The sequence below is a fragment of the Ischnura elegans genome, chromosome 8, assembly GCF_921293095.1.
Source record: "Ischnura elegans chromosome 8, ioIscEleg1.1, whole genome shotgun sequence".
Lineage (NCBI taxonomy): Eukaryota > Metazoa > Arthropoda > Insecta > Odonata > Coenagrionidae > Ischnura > Ischnura elegans.
The window spans coordinates 16,241,445-16,258,151 of record NC_060253.1 but is presented as its reverse complement, the minus strand read 5'-3'; the positions used below and the strand labels follow the sequence as shown (position 1 = coordinate 16,258,151).

The window sequence follows — 16,707 nt, the reverse complement described above, 5'->3', positions numbered from 1 at the left end:
AAACTACATCCACTAAGGTGTTATGTGTGAAATTTCTGACACGAATTTGGCATGGGATCTAGGAAAACTTGGGCAATGAGTAGTGCGAGACCTATCAGTTGACTAATAATGCTGCTTAGCGCGGTGTTAACCGTGGGATGACATGGTGTATTCCGAGGAAAAATATTTATCCATAAATTCGTGGATAAAGGCTGTTATAAACGGTACACGGAATTGCGCAATCTGACGTACTACGTGCGAAGGCGCAATCAAAATTGCGTCGTGTAAAGCGGTGAATTGCTAGAACACATGCGAGAATGCGTGGATGCGAGACGGCTAAATAGCCCCTGTTCTAATTTCGTCCATGCATTCGCGCAAATCCACGCCATTTTAGAAATTAACCTGCGCCCCGTGCCCCGTGTAATACGGCCTTTGCTAGGACTTAATTTTGGCCTAATAAAAGCGGAAAACTCTAATTTTCCGGATTATCCCCGTATTATGTTATTTTTTTGTGATGTAGAACATCAGTGCATTTTTGCCTCTAGACGTTTAAATTTAAGTTAATTGACTTCAGTCAATATTAGCAAGCAAAATTTGTGGGTTTTATCCTAAAACTGAGAGAGCTTTTGTTGTGGTGGATTGTTATTCAAACGGAATTAGGGAGTTGAAAGACATAAATTAAGTGGAGAAAAAATGTACGCATCGTCTTGCAAACTCTTGAGTCGACTGTGGAAAATATAATCACGGAAATGATGCATTCCATGATGCAAAAAGATTCGACGAGGATGGGATTCGAACCCACGCGTGCAGAGCACATTGGATTAGCAGTCCAACGCCTTAACCACTCGGCCACCTCGTCACATGAGACGAAAGGGCTCCAGTATGGGAATTTATTTCGTATCCCATCCATTGTGTGCATTCTTTATTGTTAATTAGATGAGATTCTCCAATGGTAGTATTTCCTATTGCTGTGAAATAATAAAAAAATTGATGATAAACGAACGCTTCGTATGTAATCAGTTAGTTCTTTCAAATATTCTCGTTAATCGGTCCAATTGACTTCTTCGTCCTCTATTTATAGTGCAGCGTCCTCTAATTGTAAGCCAAACACCGTAAACTCAATTGATCACCGGGTCAACATACTATAATAAATATTGCTTTCTTTTAGCAGCGTCAGTTAAATGTAAGTAGTATCAGCAAGCAGTACCAAACGACATCGATTCGGTTACCGCATCTCAAACTTTATGACGCGCTCTTATGAATCGTGAATTAGCAAAGTGACGGGTTTGATGTCTTTCTTTAGTACCAAGGGAGGTGGCTTTCACTACAAAGGTACTAATATCAAGTGTTAAAATCCTTAATATTAAATTATTCGTTAATTAGACATTTCATCGGAGATGTACATACATATATGTTCATTCATAATATTTTGGAACATGTGCATTCTTTCTTTTTTGTGTCTTTGTTGAGACATAAACGAAATTTGCACGATGTATTGATTTAAATATCTTAGTACGACGTCTTTTCATATGAAGAACGTATAGGAAGGGATATATTTAAAAAACATAGGTGTTCTCTGTCATTTCGGTTAAAATAGCTCATTGCCAAAAGCCGGCCGGCAGAATAAATATTAGGATGATTTGGACCAACCAAATCAAGATTTAATGAATTTAATTCGTAGTTTCAGCTCGAGAAGAAGCGAACTTTAAAAGTGTTTCGCCAAGAATGAAGTATGAGGATGAGGGAAGCACGAAGGTGATTATTTTTAAAATATCTGTTGGTATTATATGCGGAGGCAAAAAACGTTAATAAATGTATGAAAGTACAAATGCTGTAGAATTAAGAATTAATTTATTCAATGAATTTTTCGTTAAGTATACATTTTTTTAGAAACTTTTTTTGAATCAGTATACAGGTTGACTTCTAATATTCCATTAAAATCCGAACACATTTAGTGTTAAGGAAACTTAAGGGCAGTTGGAATTTCAGAGTTGATGCTTGCAGCAAGATTGATAGTAGAGAAATTTATGTTTGGTTCTCAGATTCACTGTAGTGTTGAATGACCTGGAATAAGATTTTAAACTGAGGAAGGAAATCAAGACCAACAGCAAATCAACAGGGCATATAGGTAGGCTACTTCAGTTGCCATGTTTGTCCTGTAGGGCTATTCCTATCATTATCGTAAAGTCATACCATACGTCAAAGTCAACTGTAGGTACATGCTATCAAGCATAGGTGGATCTGGGGGGGCACGTGCCCCCCCCCCAGACCCTTACAAATATATGCAAGATTTTTAATCGAGGTATCCTTGTGCCCCCCCAGAACAAAATCCTGGATATGGCCTTGCTATCAAGCCACTTATACGTCCTTGAACAATTCAATACCTCCACTGCATAAACGCTCAACAATCGCCCACTGAATCATATCAGCTAATCTAGTATTCTGGTCAACTTCCTAAAATTTTCAGGGGCACCCCCGAATCTCCCGGTAAGGGGGGTTCCATCACCCCACACTATAAGGGCTATCTGGATGAGTGGATTTGATTCGGTGGGCGACTGTTGAGCGTTTATGCAGTGGAGGTATCGAATTCCCATCTGAGCAAAGACTCATAACTCCGATGGTTCTAATATCCTCTCAATCATTTATGCAGTGATTCAACTCTAAAGTTAAGAAAAATTTTGTGCTTCCTTGGCGAATACACTTCGTAAAATGTTCTCTGGATCGCCAACGGGTCAGGTTGATTTGCATAGGTGGATCATGGAGGCATGTGCCCCCCCTAGACTCTTGAAAAATATGGAAGATTTTAATAAAGACTCATTATCATTGCGTTCGTTTGGTATTACGAGGTATCCTTGTGCCCCCCCCTCCCCAGGACAAAATCCTGGATCTGCCCCTGTTGGTTTGCATAATGGAAGGTAGAGGCCATCCCAGACTTGGGCAGGAGCATGAGAATTTCAGGCATTTATGGTAGGGGGGCAGTGTGGGATGATGGGAACTCTTAGCTGGGGCTCTCAACGGGACCCCCCTTACCGGGAGATTCGGGGGTGCCCCTGAACATTTTAGGAAGCTGACCGGAAACAAATTTTGATGCTATTATGACTCTTAAAAACTAGATAAAAGATAGTGAAAAATAGCCAATTATAAATAAAAAATTCTATGAAAAGTGATAATTTCATAGGTTATAATATTTCATAATGGATATTATGGTTCTATTATCCATTTTGAAGTGAATTTGTTCCTAGAAACTGTGACGAAAAAACTCTTAAATAACCTTTTTGCATAGCCTTTTTAAAAAAGCAGCAGATTCTCTTTTATCTTCAGACACCTTTATTTCATTCTTTTGTATAGTCTTTTTACACTGAGTATGCATTCAGTGTAAAGCAATTACCCGTAACGTAAACTTTTATAATTGCAAAAATAACTTTGGTTCAAGTAATCTGAGTCTTTTGTTTTAACACCTTTCGTATACGCTTAACGATAGATGCAAGGGTTGTGGGGCCCCCCTAAGGTCGGGGCCCTTTCCAACCTGGCCAGATGGCCTCTAGGGGGGCTGGTTCCTTTACCTGGGCCTCCTATCAATTTCGGGAATTCGATTTGAGATATCTGAAGTCTTCCTCCAGGACAATGGCGGATATATATGGGGGGGTGCACAGGGCACGCATCCCCCCCCCCCCTTCCGGGGCATTTATTATTATTATAGTATTCTACCGATTAAGGTAGGTCTCCATGGAGTACTAAAGAAGTGATCTAGGAGCCTCGCTTTCCTTCCAGCGCTACCTTCTTCAATTCACTGTAAGGCCTACTCCCTTTCAATCTATCTAAAAATCCTATTCTTTTCCTTCCCCTCCCTCGTTTCCCTAACATTCTACCCTCCAACACCATTTTCAGCATCCCCTCGCCGCTAAGCTCTAACTCCATCCATACATTCTGTCTCCTCCGTACCTCATCTAAAAGCTGCCTCTCCGCACCAACCACATCCAGCACTTCGTCGTTCCTTTTCCTCTCCGTCCATTTCACCTTCTCCATTCTTCTCCATACCCACATCTCGAATGCCTCCAATCTTCTCTCGTCGTGTTTCCTCAATGCCCACGTTTCCGCACCGTAGAGCGCTACACTCCAGATCAAACTCTTCAATAACCTTTTCTTTAAACTCTTACATAACGATCCTCTTAGGAGCTCCTTCCTGTTCATGAATGCCTCCTATGCTAGTGCAATTCGCTTCCTGATGTCCTTGCTACTGTAACCGTTTTCCTCTGACGTACTTCCTAAATAGTTGAACTGCTCAACCTGCCGAACCAAAATTGTAACTGTTTTATACAATAAGAGAGCATTGTCTTGAGTATGGGTACAATCAGTTTAAATAAAACTATCTTCAATTTTGCATGTAACTTGATTATTTTTCATTGCAATAAAAGTATATGCTGTAGCAGAAAGTACCTAACCTTGGGTTGGTATCTATGGACTCCCGGTCCATGAGAAACGGTGAAAGACCTAAGGTTGGTACCGGTAGTCACTTCCGGTTCCCCATTACGGTAAAGTGATAATGTGTACTGATGTGTAAGAGCTATCAAATAAATACATAGCCATCCAGTGCAGGCTTGCCTATTTAATCCGCATCACCCTCCTGGACCAAAAATGTGACATGGCACAGTCGTGTGGAATCATTCTATCGTAATAGATACATATTATTAGTGACATACGTGAGATAGCATTGGACCACGCCAGCCCAAAGTACGGAACCTGGAGAAAATGGGCTCGTACGTTAGACTACCGCGGCCCATTGACTTCAACGGCACGAGTGCTTACATAGACTGGGTAAACTTTGTGAGCGAGTTTGAAAATTTCCTGATCGCCACGAAGCACCGGGATTTGACCCCGGTACTCCCTGGTCAACAGGAAAGGGTTCCACCGACTATAGGCTACCACGTTTTTTTCCTGTCATGCCCCTGAGGTAGCAATATTGTAGCATTTTTTAAAACTTTACTCCCCTACTTTTCTTGGAAGATTTTTCTCCTTGGACATTACCCCTCTGCAAACATTTAACGTCCTCACTTAGTTGCAAGACTTCAGCAAAGGACATTGTGCTAAGGATACCGTATTTCTCCGAATATAGTCCCCCTCTGAATATAGTCCACCACCCTAATTTTGAGGCTTCAGTTTTGGGAAAAATTTAAAAAATGCGTTTGAATATAGTCCCCCTCTTTACTTTTACCCCAGGCATTTTTGGAAAAAAAGGGGGGACTATATTCAGACGTGTACCGTATTCACGGTAAGGACATAAAATGAACCTTTGACGCAAACCACCATGGACTGCAAACTTGTTGGCATTTTTGTTTGTGGTCATCCTTCCCTGAACATTCAGCCACTTTGTGACCTTCCTCATGGCAGTTAAAACACTTGAATACAAATTTCTTCCCATCAGTTTGCTTACCATTCCTGGAAGTCTTTTCAACTTTGGAATACTCGCCAAAATAGAATTTGTTCCATCACTGTCTTCCATAATGCTCTTTCAGTCGTGCATACGCCACAGACAGTAAAATTCTCCCACAAGATCATTATCTCCACCCCAATTATAACTACGAAAAGCAGCTTCAGGAGTTCTATTGGCTGAACCAATAACCTGTTGGGATTTCAGCCTTATATAACACACTTTTTTTCAATGTGCTTAAGGCTGAAATCCCAGCAAAACTCCCAGAACTACAGCTGGCAGGACCTACCATGCATAATGTGCATTAAAAACCTCTGCAGCATGACCCCTTCCTGTTAGTCACGACTTAAATACCAGTCTGGGGGATGGATAAAGGAGTTCTGAGGGCCAGTTCAAGATGGCTCATACCCAGTATGCTGCGGTTTGCAGAATTAATTTGGAAAACTCTGATAAAAATTACCTCTTCCATATAACTACACAACTACAATTCCACATATACAAACAAAATCATGAAAAAGGCAATTAGCTGATAAACATCACGCATATTTATGCTGTTGTGGGTTGATTTTCATACCGGATGGAAATTAGTTAGTTACTTCAACCTTAAAAGAACATGTATTATCCGTTTTTAAAGATTCACAAACTAACTCTGATATTGAAAATCAACAACCAACAATGCACATGGTAGCTCAGAGAAATAAATTTTGAAATTGCACACACTAATACACCAGCATTTTAAATTTAGGCATAAATTAATTTTCCTGTTTCAGGTCTCTGAAAAATCCTCTCCGCTCCTTAATTTTTAAGCATAGTTTCAAATTCTGTAAAAAGTTCTTCGTGTGTAAAAACCGACAAAAAGCAAAGCTGAGCTAGGCAAACAGGAGTGCACCAAAGGAGCGGAAGTAGGTTTGGGTGAGTCATAAATGGAGTGGGTCCGAAGAAACAGCAACTTTAATGGGATGTATGTAGTAGTGGGGTGTAGAAAGCTTGGATCATTGTATGTCTCCACATCAGGTGACTTCTTGAACATTCAGCACACAATGCTGACGGTGGAATTGGGACTTCAGGAAAACAAGTAATAGGGTAGTTTCCTTCATCAAAGAAAACGAAATGCAATGATTGCGATTCCTTACCCACTATTAGTGTATTCATAATATACAAATTATTTGGTTTTAGAAATACCGATTTAGACGAATGGCTATGGTCCATTTTATTCTCATTTAAAAAAGGCCAGATTGGCACCCATGCGATGCCACTCCACGTGACATCACAGGGACCTAGTTTCTATACGTGTAGATAGGAGTTTTACATCGTCTGAGATTACCAATGCATGCATGAGGCACAGAGCTCAGGGAAACATCTCTTAATAATCACACATTAAAAATACCTAAGTTCGGAAAGTTTCCTTCGTTTGATAGGGGAATAATAATCCTTATTTAAGCCAAGCGCTACCAGCTAGCAGGGTACTCAGCCACCTGCTAGCAGCCTGCGTCATATCAGCGCTCAAGCCTCGCCCCAAGGTCACCTCACAAGGCGGCAGGGGGAACCAGAAGTACATCACGCAGACTTTTTCCCTATCATTCCTACTTAGCCATCACGTTTTCGCGTGCTTGAAATTTTTCACTTTTCGTTTAATTGCGAAAAATAGATATTGTCATTCAAAAGTCTAAAAGTGTGAAATTCGTATTCCAGGAGTAATAATCTTTCGAGATAGGCAATAAAAAAATGATAGGAAACCACCCTATTGTTCAATTTGGAGGGAAGGAAGAACAGCAAGCGGGGAAAAAGAGATGTCATTTGCTCTTCTTTGTTTCTTAAAATCAAAAGGGGATCTCTTTGGCAGGATCAAGGTGGTATGGGGGGATGATTGAGATCACATATCGGAAATAGGGAATCTAAAGGGAAGAGTTTTATATTTCACTAACACTCAATTCAAACTAGCGCAAGAAAGAGGGATTTGCATATTCACTCTTAACTGAAAACGTGTGTAGAATTGTGCAAATTCGATCACAGCCATTATTACTTGCTCTTCAGTGACTGGCAGTAGCTGCAGCTTACGTTTACTCCGGAGGAGTAGCATTTGAATGTTGAATTGGCAAGCATAAAATATGTAGTGATATTTCATGCACTCAGCACCCAAAGTAGTAGGCGAAAATAGTTTAATCACAAATGCCATAATCCTGTTTTCAGTGACCTCACTACAATTAGTACTTCTTGTGACGTTTGTCATTACTCAGGAGGTAGTGACATCTGTTTTGTCTTTCGTTCATTTCTTTTCCACCCATCGACCACAGAGGGCAGGACCCTTTTGGGATTTGTAGGTGACGAGCTGGAGGACGTGAAGAGGCAGTCAGTCACCGTGAGGCCAAGGAAGTGCCTCACTCTTTGGCTAGGTGGAAAGTGTCCAATTCTGGGTTGCTTCTTAGTGTTTCCCCACCTGTCCCTTCCTTCTTACCCTTCCCAGTGATGAGGATAGCCAACGGGAGAAAGTGAGTTCAATCCCAGGTCAACCTGAGGGAACTCCTAATTCCTTAAAGGATTGATTACAAAAAAAAAAGAAACCACATTCTTTCCTTTCCGAGTACGGGTGGGTGGTACTTTTTCCTTTTAGGGTGCATCCATTAATTATGTGAGGCATTTAGGGGTGGGAGGAGGTCAGGTCGATTCTCACCCAATATCAAATGGGAGAGACTGGACTTGACTTGGATTTATTTAATCTGGCCAGGGTGAGGCCACAATTCAGCCCCCCCTCTTCCCCTCGGGCCAGGGCAAAGATAACAGTTGATGGTAAAATTAAAAAGTGGTAATTTTTTAAAATGAATTCCGTAAAAATCTTAGGAATAAGCCATTAAGAGTTGAAGTAAAAAATGCAAAAACAGTTATAATTGAGGCTAAAAGACGGTGTAAAAGACCGTAAAATAGAGATGGGGGATCCTGGCAAATATCACGTAATTTTTTTTCGCTAGAAACAGTATAAAATGTGATTCTAGACCAAGATCTTAGTAACCTTTAATACTAATGTTAATTAATCTTAAATAAAAATAATGAAACATTTTTTTTATCAAATCCAACACAATGAAGCATAGATTAATGCATTCACATGGAAAATATGCTTTTTGAAGAATTTCACGTGAGATTAGAGAGAGGGGGTCGAACCAAATCTCACGATATCTCACCGAGGAAGGAGGGGGGTCCAAAAATCGTCAAAATCTTCTCACGTAATAAATGCACTTCCCTTACCTGTACTGGCACCCAACCAATTCTCACTCTCGTCCCAACTTGATCCCCCTCCACCAAGCAAAGCGAATGAAGAAATCATGAGAAATGAGAAAACAATAAAATGCAGTGAATCCTGTAACTGAAAGCAACCAGTGGCATTTCCACTGAAAAAATTGTCATTATGATCATAGATCATGTCATTATGTCATAAGACCTTCGAAGGTTGGTGTTTTGTCATAAGTGAAGAGGTCTGGATAGGTTGATTATGTAAATAGATACATGTAATGGAGAATGTATGAGTGGCTAGATTGAAAATATTTGGAGCTTACTAATAATTAAAAGTATTAAGAACTGAGTTTGTTTAAATATAATTACCAATTTGATTGAAATTTTCTAATTTATGGTAATTTCATTCGATAATTTTACACTCCCATTTGTAAAGTAATATATGTTATGCTGGAAATAAATTGCCAATTACAATGCATGCATAGGTAAATGCACCAACTATATTTGCAAAAATAGTACATAATAGGAATGCAAAAGTTACAAATATGTATAAAAATTATGTATAATTGTCTTAAAGGTCAATAAATTTTCTTTTCTTTCATATTCAATTTATGTAGATGGAAAAAACTGCCTCGAAGTCAATACAGTTTTTTTTTTGTTTGGAATAAATTTATTTGCCTGTTTCAATCCTCTGCAAAATCCTCTCTGCTACTTTATTTTCAATCATAGTTTTTAGCTCTGTAAAAAAAGTTCCATAGTTTTTCCTTGTGCTTCTCAATGAAAAATGGCATTTCTTCATTATTTTCCAATATTAGTAAATCGTTGATGAAATCACCTTGCCATATGCTGATAATAACCATTACACTTCACTAGCATTAGTGGTGGATCCTGAGAGGGATTAGGGGGATCAGCCCCTCCATGGGTATCCAATTTACACTAGATAAATTGGTAGTTTTGTTTGGACCCCCTCTACTTCTGGGAGGTCATCCTGCAGGACCCCCAACTAACATCCCCATCCTGAATCTGCCACTGATTACCATACACTATAGCACATCAAACTTTGTCATGTTCGAGTTCTTTAAGCTTCTTGGCTGAAGAAGCTTCCTGATTACCCGTTGTGAATCTCTTTCTCCACTCATACAGAAGTACTTGATCAATTATTTTACAGTCATTATTCCATATATTCACTGCCATTTGTCAAGGATAATGATGGCAGAGTAATAGAAAGTTCAATTTTGATCATGTTAAAATCATGCCGCCAGGAGTTTATACAGATTTTATTTTCAACTTTCCATCATTGCACACAGTATCATATTACCAAATTCACCCGAGATTCTCTGAAAGGTAATGGAATTTCATACAAGGGCGTACCAAGGATCAAAACTAGGGTGGGGGGGGAATCTATGGTTGTCCAAGTTGTAGGTAAGATTTAAGCATGGAAAAGGTGAATGAAATCAAGGTTTTGAGGAAAATGTAACAGCTCTTTATTAGTTTTTAAAATTATTTGCTTGAAAAAATATTATTTTCCTTACAGACATTTGCGATTTTTGCTTCTAGGGGGGGCAGCTACCCCTTGCTGGGTACGCCCATGATTTCATACACAAAATCATTCAAGCCAACCATTGCTGGCAACAAAATCTTCATCCACAGCAAAATCTTCATATTCAATAAAATCTTCATTCAGCAGCAATTTACAAGGCATAATCCTTTATTACTGCCCCACTAACTGGAATATTTTTTTGGTCGGCCCATCTTAAGTCACTCAAAAAAAGCCCAATTACCCTTTCACCCTATTCTTGCTGCTAATATTCATCCCACTGTTCCAGTTACCGCTCCTTAAAATTTCATTTCTAAATTTTAAAATGCTGCCATGAAATGCATTTTTGGTTTTCCAAAATTATCCAAAAATCCACTATTCTTCTTCCAGATGTCTTTCGACCTTTTTCCTTGAAAACTTAAACCTTTTCCTCTACAGTAAAACATATTCTATTTTTCATCTTTCACTCACAGATGAGTCTTGTGCAGTCACTCATTGCTAAATGCCACAGCTAAGAAGCAAAGCTACTGCCTTGAACAAAAAACGACTGGCACTAGAATCATCCCTTAAGCATGGATCACATTATAGGGTGGAATCTGTTGAGGTGCAAAATGGCACCCAGTCAATCAAAAACGAGGGAACCAAGTCTGGTTTGCAACAGCAGTGACCTTTGCATTCGAGACTTCAGCCAAAGCCCTTGGAATACATCACATACATGTAGATTACTGAATGATGGAGAGAAATGCTTACTCCCAGCCGAAAACCTTTGAGGTGACTCACAGAGCATTATGTATCATCATCAACGGTCACCAATCCTAAGATTGGTTCGACACAACTCTCCACTTAACTCTCCTATTGGCTAATCTTATAGCATTTACATCCTTAATCACCTGCTATTCGTATTTCATCTGAGGCCTACCCCCAGGGACCGTCTGAGGTGATTGGGGGCCCTTGGCTAGGGCTCTCTTTTGCGGGGGATTTGGAGGCCCTCCCCTGGAAAATTTTAGGAAAATGCATTCCCGGAAATGGACCGTAATGCTATTCCAGCTCTTTAAAACAAGGTAAGAGTTTTTATAAATTCTAATTTAGGAAGAAAAAATACTGTGAAAATTTAAAATTATGCAGCATTTAAAATTGAATAATTTACTATGGTTCCACTATCTATTAAGCGAATTATTTCCTTGAAACTGCACTGAAATCTGAAATAAACTCAAAAATTACCTTTTCAAATCACCCTTTCATAAAAGTACTGTGTTCTCTTTGATTTTCTGACACCTTTATTCATATTAGTTTTTATACAATCTTTTTACACTGAGTATTTTGTAAATGAAGCACCTATTGAAAATGTAGAATTTTATAATTGCAAAAAATTTGTTTCCAGTAATCTGAGTCTTTTTTTACTACACCTTCCATATACGCTTATAATGGACGAGAGCGTTGTGGGGACCAGTGGCACGGTAAATGAGGGTGTTGGGGGGTAAATCCACCCCAGGGTTCACAGAAATTTTTAATTTTAATTCATTTTCATTTATTGGATTAATATCACTCTTAGAATAGTGTAAGGATTAATAAAATATCTCTCCAAAAGCTGTAAAACTCACCATTTGTAATCACTTATGTTAAAAATTTCTGGCGGAGGGCCCCTGCACCTCCTACTTACCCTGGTAGGTATACCAAACCCCCCAGTATTATTTGCACCTAGAACCCTCCCTAGCCTTAATTCTTAGCTGTGCCCGTGGTGGGGGCCCCCAAATCTCGCTGAAGGGGTTACGGGGTACTCCGGTAATTAACCTCACTTCAATAAAGTAAACGAAAGTAAATTCGACCATGTTTATTGCAATGATAAGCGACACACTTGCTCAATGTCTCTCACGCACGAGTCCTTCTCCGTTGCCCTTTTGCCATCGTCTCTCTCTCGCGGCGCCTTCCTGGCGCTAGGTTCCGCGTACCCTGGTGGCGGCAGCAGGGACCTCAAGGGTTCCAGGGCAACGATCTCAGCCAGGTGGCTGGCCTTAGTGACGGCGCTTGAAATTAAGAGCTCCGCCACATCACCCCCCTGGCAGTGAGTTACCCTAGCGTGGAGAGAAAAAAAAAGGGAAAACAAAGAAAAAGGGAGAAAATTGGCAAATGTTTGGAGGAAAATAAATTGGAAAAGGTTAGAGTTGGTAGTCCAACAGATGCTGAGGGAAACAGCCAGGTGGCTGGCCTTGGTGATGGCGCTTGAAATTAAGAGCTCCGCCACACTCGCGATAGCCGACCTGGCCAGACCACCCTTCACTTGTTCTCTTGTTCTACCCTTCTACCTGTCCTTCTACAATCATTTCCATTATTCCATTATATCTCACAATGTTGGAGATTAAATTGTTCCATCTTCCACCCTAAGTTTTCAAAAGATTTCTCATCTCTCCTACCATTCTTAGAACTTACGCATTACTAACATGATCCATCCATTCGATCTTCATCATTTTTCTGTTACACACCACATTTTGAAAGCTTCCAACCTTTATTTAGCTACTGCTGTCTTCATCCGTGCCTCGCTACCACATGCAGAAGCATGCTCCACATGCAAGTCCTAATAAATTGTTTCCTGACTTCACCGCTTGTATTCTCAGCTGTAAAAGGAGATCCCTCTTTTGAGGAATACCCTCTCTGCTTGGACTATTCTACTGACTATTTCCTTCTTGCTTCATTCATTGTTGGTCACTCCGCTGACCAAGCAGCAATACTCCTTCTCCATATATGATGATTATAGCTAAGTGCGCATGGAGAATCGCATTACCGTATTTCTCCGAATATATTCCCCCTCTGAATATAGTCCCCCCCATAATTTGGATGCTTGAGTTTCGGGAAAAAATTAAAACAAATGGGTTTGAATGTAGTCACCCCCTTTACTTTCCCCATAGGCATTTTGGAAAAAAAGGGGGGACTATATTCAGACAAATACCGTATTTTCGCTCCCCAGTCCCCAGACTCTTGCAAATGATGAGAGGCATCCTTTTCTTCAATCATTTTTTTTGTAGCTACTTCATTCGTTGCAGAGGGGGAAATTTCATTCAAAGAGGAGGTTGTTGGTTGGAGTGATTAGCGGTCTTTGAATAGGCCATTATACATGTATGTACTATGAACATATGGCTACTACAATTGATGATGCTTAATATTTTGGACAAAATCATTTAAGTATGGAATGTTGTAGTACTTCAATAACCCAGAAATGCTATGGTAATATGAAAGTAAAACATTAAATAATGACAAATTGCTTTCTAATTCTTCTGTTTCAAAACCTTCATCACTATGGGATAGACGGAGTAGGAGGTCATTTTGGAAACAGAGGAATTAGTCTGGTGTTACAAGATAGTCCAATAAGGGAATTGAGGGAGAGCTATGTCAAACCAATCTTCAAATTGTTGATACATGATGATGACAAGCTTTGAATGAAATAAATAATGATTTAGAGTGTCAGACTCATCTTTTCAGGTAAAAGCACAAAGTAGCTTGCCTGTATTAGGGCTAACACTATTAAATTCTTCACAGAAAATGGGTGTGTCAAAAGCGGTGTTCAGCTGCAAATTTCTGGACTCTGAGGAGAAACAATTGTTGGCATAGACAAGTTTTTTTATCAAACTCAAGTAAAAAGGTGCAAACTTGAAATATTTTCTTTTTCTCCGTGGACATGACTTTTTCAAATTACCTTCTTCATCTCAAATCACCTATCCGATCACTGCAAAAGCCAGTCATAAAAGTCCGAGGGATATTCAAACAAGCTATGTTAGCATAATAGTGCACGTTTGAGAGTCTGTGAGCCAAAAGCAATAGGGTAGTTTACTTCATCAAAGAAAATGAAAGGCATTGATTGCAATTTGTTACCCACCATTAGTGTATTCATAATATACAAATTATTTGATTTAAGAAATCCCAGTTTAGACGAATGTTAATGGTCAATTTTAACCTCATTTGAAAAAGGCCAGATTGGTGCCCATGCGATTCCACTCCATGTGACGTCGCAGGGACCTAGATGCTATACGAGTAGAAAGGAGTTTTACATCGTCTGAGATTACCAATGCATGCATGAGGTACAGACTCAGGGAAACATCTCTTAATAATCATCTATTAAAATTTCCTATGGTCGGAAATTTCCTTTGTTTGATCGGGTATTAATAATTGATATTTAAGCCAAGCACTACCTGCTAGCAGCCTGCATCGCCTCAAATGGCAGCAGCTGGATCCAGAATGATATCACACGTGCTTTTCCCAGCATTCATACTTAGCCTTCATGTTTTTGTGCTCTTGAAAATTTTCATTTAATCGCAAAAAATAGATATGTATTGTCATTTAAAAATATAAAAGCATGAAATACATAATCCAGGAGTAATAATCTTTCGATTTAGGCAGTTACAAAAAAACAATAGGAAATCACCCTATTGGGCAATCCGTGCCATATGACATTACGTGTGAAATCAAAGCTCCAACCCCTTGAGGAGATGTATCATAAGCAAAAGTATTGGGTCAGAATGAACTCAATTAGCAATTTTCACAACCTGTTTGATATAGTCAACGCACAGGTTGTGCACCTCGAACCATTGCCGTTGGGCTCCTTGTCGCAGAAAATCATAGGGTACACTGAATTTGGGGTCTTTATTAGGGGAGAATCTATTGTAATTATGAACAATGCCTAAGTAAACATGTAGGATGTCTGCACCATGATATACAGGAGCCCTCATTATTGCATGAATCTTACACAAAGTTCGGGAAATATCATGATCAATGATTTCCATCGTCATCATTATAGGTTAAAAATCCTAAGATTGGTTTTATGCAGCTCTCCATTCTGCTCTCCTATCCACTAGAATTTTCACAGCCATGCATTTCTTCTCTTTTACTTCCTGTATAACCTATGCAACTCATTCATAGCTGTCTCGTACCCTTCTTCCCTTCCACCTGTACATCTACAATTGTTTCCATCAGGCCATCGTGTCTCATCATGTGGCCAACTAAAAAGTCCTGTCTTCTGCTCAAGGTTTTTAGAAGACTTCTCTTTTCTCCCAATCTTCTTAGCACTCCCGCATCACTTACTCGGTCGATCTATTTTTTCTTCATCATTCTTCGATAGCACCACATTTCAAATGCTTCCACTCTTGACTTCTCTGCAGCTGTCAACGTCTAAGCCTCACTCGCATGAGGAAACATGTTCGTATGTAGCATCTGATGAATTGTTTCCTCACTTTTATGCTTGTATTCTCAGCTGTAAGTAGATTCTTCTTTTTGTAGAAATTCCTCTTTGCTGTGCTATTCTAATGACTACTTGTTTCCTGCTTCGTCCATCCTTGGTAATTCGGCTTCCCAGGCAAGAAAACTCTTTTACCTCTTCAAGCTTAGGCTTTCCTAGGTCAATATTTGTCATGGCCTACTCCCTTTTGCTGCATACTATCTTGGTCTTCTTTTTGTTGATTGGTCCTCATCCAGGTATACTTCTGCTATTCGTTCTATTCTCCTGAGAATGATTCTCATCATTATCTTACATGCATGTGTCATCAGGCTGATGGCCTAAAACTCTTCACACTTCTCTGCCCTCTTCTTTTTGAGAATAGGAATGATGATTTTCTTCTCGAAGTCACGTGGTGTAACTCCTGTTGAGTACTTATTGCAGATGGCTTAGTACAGTTGAGTGAAAGCCTTCTCTCCTGTATTATTGATAAGCTCTGTGGGAATATCAACCATTCCTTATCATCTGATCCTGACACATTATACATTATTTATTGACTCTGTGAATTAGCATCAGTGAAGAACATTTTTTTTTGGAGAAGCTGGCATGCTCTTGCTGACTCCCAATGACTTGTTTTGAAGTGTGCTACGTGGTGCACTAGCGCTCGGGCAAATGGAAGGCAAATGCACTGGAGTGATGAGTAGTGCTAAGTACACTAGGGGTTTAATGGAAGGCACCCAAGGGCAATCACTACAGATTTTGCACTAGTTCCATAATTACTGCACTCACGATGATTCTTTCCATATTCATGTAATCCAGTGTGTTTTTCTTGAAAACTTTATGAATATATGTAATTCCAAATATGGATTTGTGTGACAAATAGGAGATGATTACCCTCGCCAACATCATGGACTTGTGGAAAAAAAAATGTAAACATAAGTGATCGAAGGTGTGCTCTGATATGCAAATGGCCAAAATACTAGAAAAACGGTGATTAAGTGAGAAAGACATAAATGAGGAATGTGCCATAATGGGCACTTTCTCAATCCCTCTGAGACTCAATCCCTCTGAGACTCAACCCCTCTGAGACTTAACCCCTCTGAGACTTAACCCCTCTGAGACTTCACCATGAGGAGACGATTCGCGAGCTCCTGAGTACCAATCTTGCGAAGCTCCAGAGTACGTCGTGCCTGCCTGATCCACGCGTGCCACTGATCCTCACATCCTGTGAACTGCTCACAATTTATAGTGAATTCACCAACGGTGTCGGCCTCTTTATGCCATGTGTGAACTTCAATTACTTTCCGCCGCCACCTAGCCAATTGTAAGGTGAAACGT

The 16,707-nt window shown here is 39.8% G+C and overlaps 1 non-coding gene across 1 annotated transcript; it reads right to left on the bottom strand.

The window, feature by feature from the left end:
* Window positions 1–756: 756 nt before the first annotated feature.
* On the bottom strand, window positions 757–838 carry Trnas-gcu. Its single transcript has one exon. It is a non-coding gene; the product is annotated as a tRNA-Ser (tRNA).
* Between the last annotated feature and the right edge of the window lie 15,869 nt (window positions 839–16,707).